Source organism: Myotis brandtii, unplaced genomic scaffold (genome assembly GCF_000412655.1).
Source record: "Myotis brandtii unplaced genomic scaffold, ASM41265v1 scaffold652, whole genome shotgun sequence".
NCBI classification, from domain to species: Eukaryota; Metazoa; Chordata; class Mammalia; order Chiroptera; family Vespertilionidae; genus Myotis; species Myotis brandtii.
In genome coordinates, this window is record NW_005370529.1 from 268,288 (window position 1) to 274,287 (window position 6,000).

Consider the following 6,000-nt stretch of genomic DNA (forward strand, 5'->3'; position numbering starts at 1 on the left):
ACCAAGCAAGAGCTGCTAATCTCCACAGCTCCCTGCTGCTATCACACCTCATATCACTAGCCCAGGAAAAGGTCACAATTCAAAATTTGAAGTATGGTTTCTACTGAATGAGTATTGTCTTTATACCATTGTATAGTTGAATTATGCTAAGTAGGGAACATTGTACTCTATCTGGTCTTGGCTTATGGATGTTCTAAATTATAACGTGGGATTATTTATGATGATAGGTTGGCACTTTACAGCAAGCTGCTTTCTCGGAAAGGGACCAACAGATACAGTGTTTTCTCAAAACACCTAATTTTCATTTCTTCCTTCTTTCTTTCAGTTAGTGGCTAAAATTAGGGACTAGTGGACCACATGTATAGATTTAATGACCCCACATGCTTTTGAGATGAATCATGGTGGCCTCCTCTCTGTGCTTCCTCATTACTTCATTTCCAACTCCATTTCTGTCTCCACTATAATTGCAGCACTGGGTTAGATGCTGCTCAAGGAGAAATTAGCTGAACTGTGGTGGTTTGGCAGCAGAAGGATAGAGAGGAAATAACATGGAACAGGAGGTTTGTGTGAAACATGTAGCCTTGTGGCTTTCTGCCCAACCAAGGCAGCTTCCGCTACAGTTTCCCACCCTCCTAAGGCTTTCAAGGCATTGAGTGCAAGATAGAGGTAAGTCTACATGAGGCATTTGCCCCAAACATGATTATCTGGATATGCAGAGGCACTTTAAGCACACACACATTCACAGAGTTATTACCCTAAGATCTCAGGGGAAATGTAAAACTACACTGTTTCAAAAAACAGTAAATACAAAGAAAGAAGAGGAATTGATTTGAGTGCTCTGATGGTTTGGTGGAGAAAAGAATGCAAACAGCAGGATGAAGGTAAGAATGGGAAAACAACATAGCTCAATTCTATTAGAAGCAAGAGCTTTTTAAAAAAATGTCTTTTTTTTTATTTGTGACTGAAACCTCCCAAAATCAAAATGTATCACTCATTAGGATTTTGCAGTGGGTAAACCAGTATACAGAACATAGAAGACTAAATAAATGAAAGTGTATGGGCTTAAAGTGCTAAAAGCCAATTAATTAAGGAGATCAGTTGATGGAAAACAATTGAATGTATAGGCAAGTTAAAAACAACAACAACAACATATTGAGGAGCATGGATAGGATTGATCCATGAACTACAATGTATTTTACAGCTTTACTAGTTCAATCCCATATTCTGCATTGGAATCACTAATATATTAGCTTGGAACTGGGTCACTGGTGTGTGCCCCAACATGCTCAGAAATGGGGATCTCACTGGAACCACATAGAGCCTAATTCTTCATATCCATAAATATGTTTCAGACTTATGAACTTTAAATCATGTGCTTTCTCAGATGTGTGTCTCCAGGCTGATTGACCCTCTTCACAGAGGGCATTCACTTATATCCAAGATCTCTATCACCATGCCCTTCCTTGTACCCTTGGTTGCTTGATTTAGAGTCGGAGACTCTTCTTTTCATGACACCTTGTCTTTGTGGAATTGAAATAGTGCTATGACCCCAAGGCTCAGGAGCAGTGAAGGGCCTGGATAACCTGCTGCCTGGATCATTAGGTCTACATTTGGGTAGTGGTTGCTGCTCCCTGTATTGGAAGAGAGCCTCAGGGGTCCAGAGGTTGGTAGGAGTTTGCACTGTCCTAGCTCTTGGTCTTCTAGCCCAGTATGAGGTGTAGAAGCTTGTGCTGAAAAGCAGATCACTCATCCAGATCCATAATATCACACTTTAGTAACATGGTAAATGATGCTATGAACAATGCCTGTTTCTATCCATCTTATTACAGTCCATGTGCTCACTATATAAGATTGGATGTGATATCACGGAAAGAGACAAGTGTCAAGCACCTATGCTCTGTGTTCTTAAGAAGTATGTACGTAGTATAATATAATAAAATTTCACAAGTCAAACCTTTCAAAATGTATTTGAGGTTAGGTATGTTTTAGGCTGGAAGTCAGCAGACTTTTTCTCTGAAGGAATAGATAGTAAACATATTAGACTTTTGGGACCACACAGTATCTATTACAACTACTCAACTCGGCTGTTATAGAGTGAAAATATCAATAGACAATACATAAGTGAATGGATGGGGTTGTGTTCCAATATAGCTTTTTAAAAAACAACAGGCAGTGGGCCAGATTTGGCCACAGGCCCTAGTTTGCCAATCACTGCCCCAGAGGGTGGACAGTTAGCATAGTGGAGAACAGTCCTTGGCCACCTACGGTGAGGCCCTGTTCTGACCTGTTCAACATTCCTATGTATGATTCAGTTGATGGCAGAAGACACACCTGGTAAATCTGCAAGTTTCAGGAAATCAATGTTCTGTCACATATTTTGCAATGTGATTATGGTGCAGAAAGCGGCAGCTATAGTCTATTGGCAAAGAGCATTGCCTTCTGAGTTAGATGAACCTACTTAAAATTATAGGTTTGCCACTTTCTACTTGGGGGAATTCTTCCTAACTTGCGTAAGTTATTCAGCCTCTCTAAGTTTTATATTTTTCACCTATAAAATAGGCAAAATTTTACTTGTGTCAAGAGTTATTGCAAGGATTAAATTACATGATGTATATAAAATATTTAATGCAATGTCTGACACATAGTAAGCTCTCAGTGAAAGGTAATATAAAAAACCTGACTGGAGTGCTGTGCCCCTAGCCAGCCAGCAACTGAAGCTTGCAGGATGAATGTGGGGGTGGCACACAGTGAAGTAAACCCCAACCCTGGAATGATGAATAGCCTGGGCCTCTGGCTGGCCACGTCATCTTGGTAAGACTGCTGCCTGTTGTTCTACTTTCATCAGCATTCCTGTTGTCTGGAAGCAAGGATTATTTTAATGTTACAGCACTGAAAAAAAAAGTATTATAGTGTGTTATTTAGCAGAATATTTACAAGTTTCTGTTGACCTTGTTGATTGAGCATGACTGCTAAATATTACATAATAATAAAAAGCATTTATCAAAACAGTGTTGCAAAGTAATACTTTGAATACAGAAACTTGCATAATTTAGCCCATCAGCATTCATGTTGAACAACATCATCCATAATTTGGCTATGTAGGTCTTCCAACATATGGTGAAAAGAACACCCTTTGAGACCACTGATCAAGAAAAGGCTCAGCTACTGACACACTGGGAACAGATGGACTACGGGCTCCAATTTACTTCTTTCTGCAAATTCCTCAGCATCTCTTCTATTGCACTCTACCTCCTAGCCAGCTTCTATGCCATGTCTGATGCTGCTCACTTCCTCATCAACATAGCCTCATTGCTCAGCATATTGCTGCCTAAGTTGACCCAATTTCAAGGGGTTCATCTCTTTGGCATCAATACATACTGAAGGATGGGGCTGTGGATGATGTTGGAACAAAACACCTTTCCCTTTTCCATGCTGTCTTCTATATCTTGAAAGACTGAGAAATATATAATTTCTCCCAAATTTCCAGAGAACTAGCTAGAAATGTGGCTCCCTGGGCCTAGCCCGGCTAGAAGCTGGCTTCTATGAATCAGAAAAGGCAGGAGAGGTAAGGGATAAATCACAGCAGGAGGCCATGTTTGGACAGCTTGTTTGGTGATTAAGTTTTTCTATATCTTCCACCCCCATTACCTTCCAGTTCTGTTTCGCTGTGTATTTTCCTTATAACAAGGGCCATTTTTTTTTTCAAAATAAAAAGTAAAAGAAAAAGAAAAACTTCACTGAATCAAGAACAAAAACAAAGGAAGCCATCTGGTTTGGGGGAGAAACACATAAGCTGATTCCTCACACAGAGGCAGACTTCCCAGATTACTACTGCAGGTTGTGTTAGAGACTTGTTATCAAGTGTAGATTATGACTTTGGATAGAACAGTGCAGAGAGGTGATTCCCTCTCTAATGAGGCTTTTATGGAAAGTTACAGAGGAGGAAATCTGAATGAGAAATTAAACCGTATTCAGCCCTTCAAATAGGCAGATGAATTAGAGGACGAGGTCTCAAACATAGAGTAAGAATACTCCAGTAGATCACAGATCTTTATCCAGAAGATCTTTGAGCTGGATCTGTAACCACTTCCTCTTATTAGTATCTCTTTGGTTGGATGGGATTCCTATTGTAGAGAAGGGGAGGGAGTAGTGACATTATTACACCTTGTCTCTTGCTACTTAGGGATTTTGCTGTTAATGTAAATCCCACATCAGCACCAGTTATGTACAGGACTGTCTTCATGCTAGACTAGAGGATATTTCATATGATGAACTAGGTCTTACTTAGTTTTGGGTCCTAGCCTAGGAGTAAAAGGTTTTTAAAAGTATGAGTGTCATACTTGAAATAATAGATTAGCTAAGAAAAGGGATATCATAGCCCATGGGCTAGAGTAAATATTAAAAGGGATTGTGGTCTAGTCAGCAGAGGTTTTTACATGTTCATTACAAAAGAGAAACTATTTTAAAACTACCTAGTACTCATATTTATAAAATAGAGAAATAACATTAAAATAAAATGAAAAATGAGGAAATATAAATGAGTAAAATAATAAAGGTAAAGGTTAGTGCAATAAACAAATCATCTAAAATCTGATTCATTTTAAGACAAAACAAGGAAGATAAAGCTATTTTTATTACAAATAGCAGAATATTAGTAGTCACTAATATCACTAATATTACACAGAAGGAGGTAAAATTAGGAATGAGAAAAAGGTAAAACCACTGTTTGAGAAGAATTTAAAATAATAACACATACAATTTTGTGTGAAAATATTTGACATCTGAGAGGAAACAGATGATTTCTTGGTAAAATACAAAATATAAACACTAATACAGAAAGAAGAAAACTTTATAAGACATATTTTCATGGAAAATATTAGAAAAATGAATAAAGACGTACCAAAAGTGCATCCAAATCCATATCATCACTTTCTTATTTGTAAGCAACTAGGATTCTTTTAATGTCCTTTAAACTATTAGAAAAACAAGCATGAGCGTCATGAGTGAGAAGAGACTCAGACACTTCATTTAATGCATGTATTATAATAAGAACTGAAGAACTTGTAGCTCTTCTTGTCTTTCTCACCTACTTCTTCCATTTTTCCACTCCCCTGAGCTGTGGTATAGAGACAAGCTCCTAAATCTTTCCCAGCTGCAACTCTATAAGCCTAAAGGAAAGCTGTGCAGATGGGGACACGGAGAAGACTTGCCTCTTCCATTAAATGAAGCTGATTGTCCTAAGGGGAAGAACACAGGACCTGCAAACAGCCTGGTTTAAAGCACCAACCTTACCATTGCTGTTTCCATTACATGTAGGCAAGTTAACTCTTTTGAATCTTCGATTTTCTCTGTAATATAAGGATGATAGGATTGTAATAAAGACTAATGGATAGGGTACATGTAGCAGACAATGTTGATTACCTACCCAACAACAACTTACCCCCTTTTTCCATTCTAGTTAGAACTAGTTTTATTTATGTAACAACTCTTTTCTGGAAAGTCATGTGATTCAGGGAAGGTGATCTTCAGGTTCAATAGATGTAAGCGATTGGTAAACTCCCTGGTGAGCTAATGCTTTAGGCATGAGTTAACCCAATTCAGTCCCAATAGTTAACATGTAATGGGACTTACTATGATCCAGATGCTGTTATGATTCAGCATCTTATGACGTAAATATTATTAACTTCAGTTTATAAATTGAAACTAATGAACAGAGAGGTTAAGTAACTGGTCCAAAAAAACACAGCTAATTAGTGATAGAACTGGATTCAAACCCAGGAGTCTAGCCCAGCGGTTCTCAACTTGTGGGTCGTGACCCCTTTGGCAGTCGAACGACCCTTTCACAGGGGTTGCCTAAGACCATCCTGCATATCAGATATTTACATTACGATTCATAACAGTAGCAACATTACAGTTATGAAGTAGCAACGAAAATAATTTTATGATTGGGTCACAACATGAGGAACTGTATTTAAAGAGCCAGAAGGTTGAGAACCACTG

At 38.4% G+C, this 6,000-nt stretch overlaps 1 protein-coding gene and 1 pseudogene across 1 annotated transcript in view; both read left to right on the forward strand.

The window, feature by feature from the left end:
* TPRG1 (tumor protein p63 regulated 1) overlaps positions 1-6,000 on the forward strand; it is a 144,588-nt gene that overhangs the window by 98,449 nt on the left and 40,139 nt on the right. The window lies entirely within an intron of this gene.
* LOC102247792 lies at positions 2,726-3,381 on the forward strand (annotated as a pseudogene).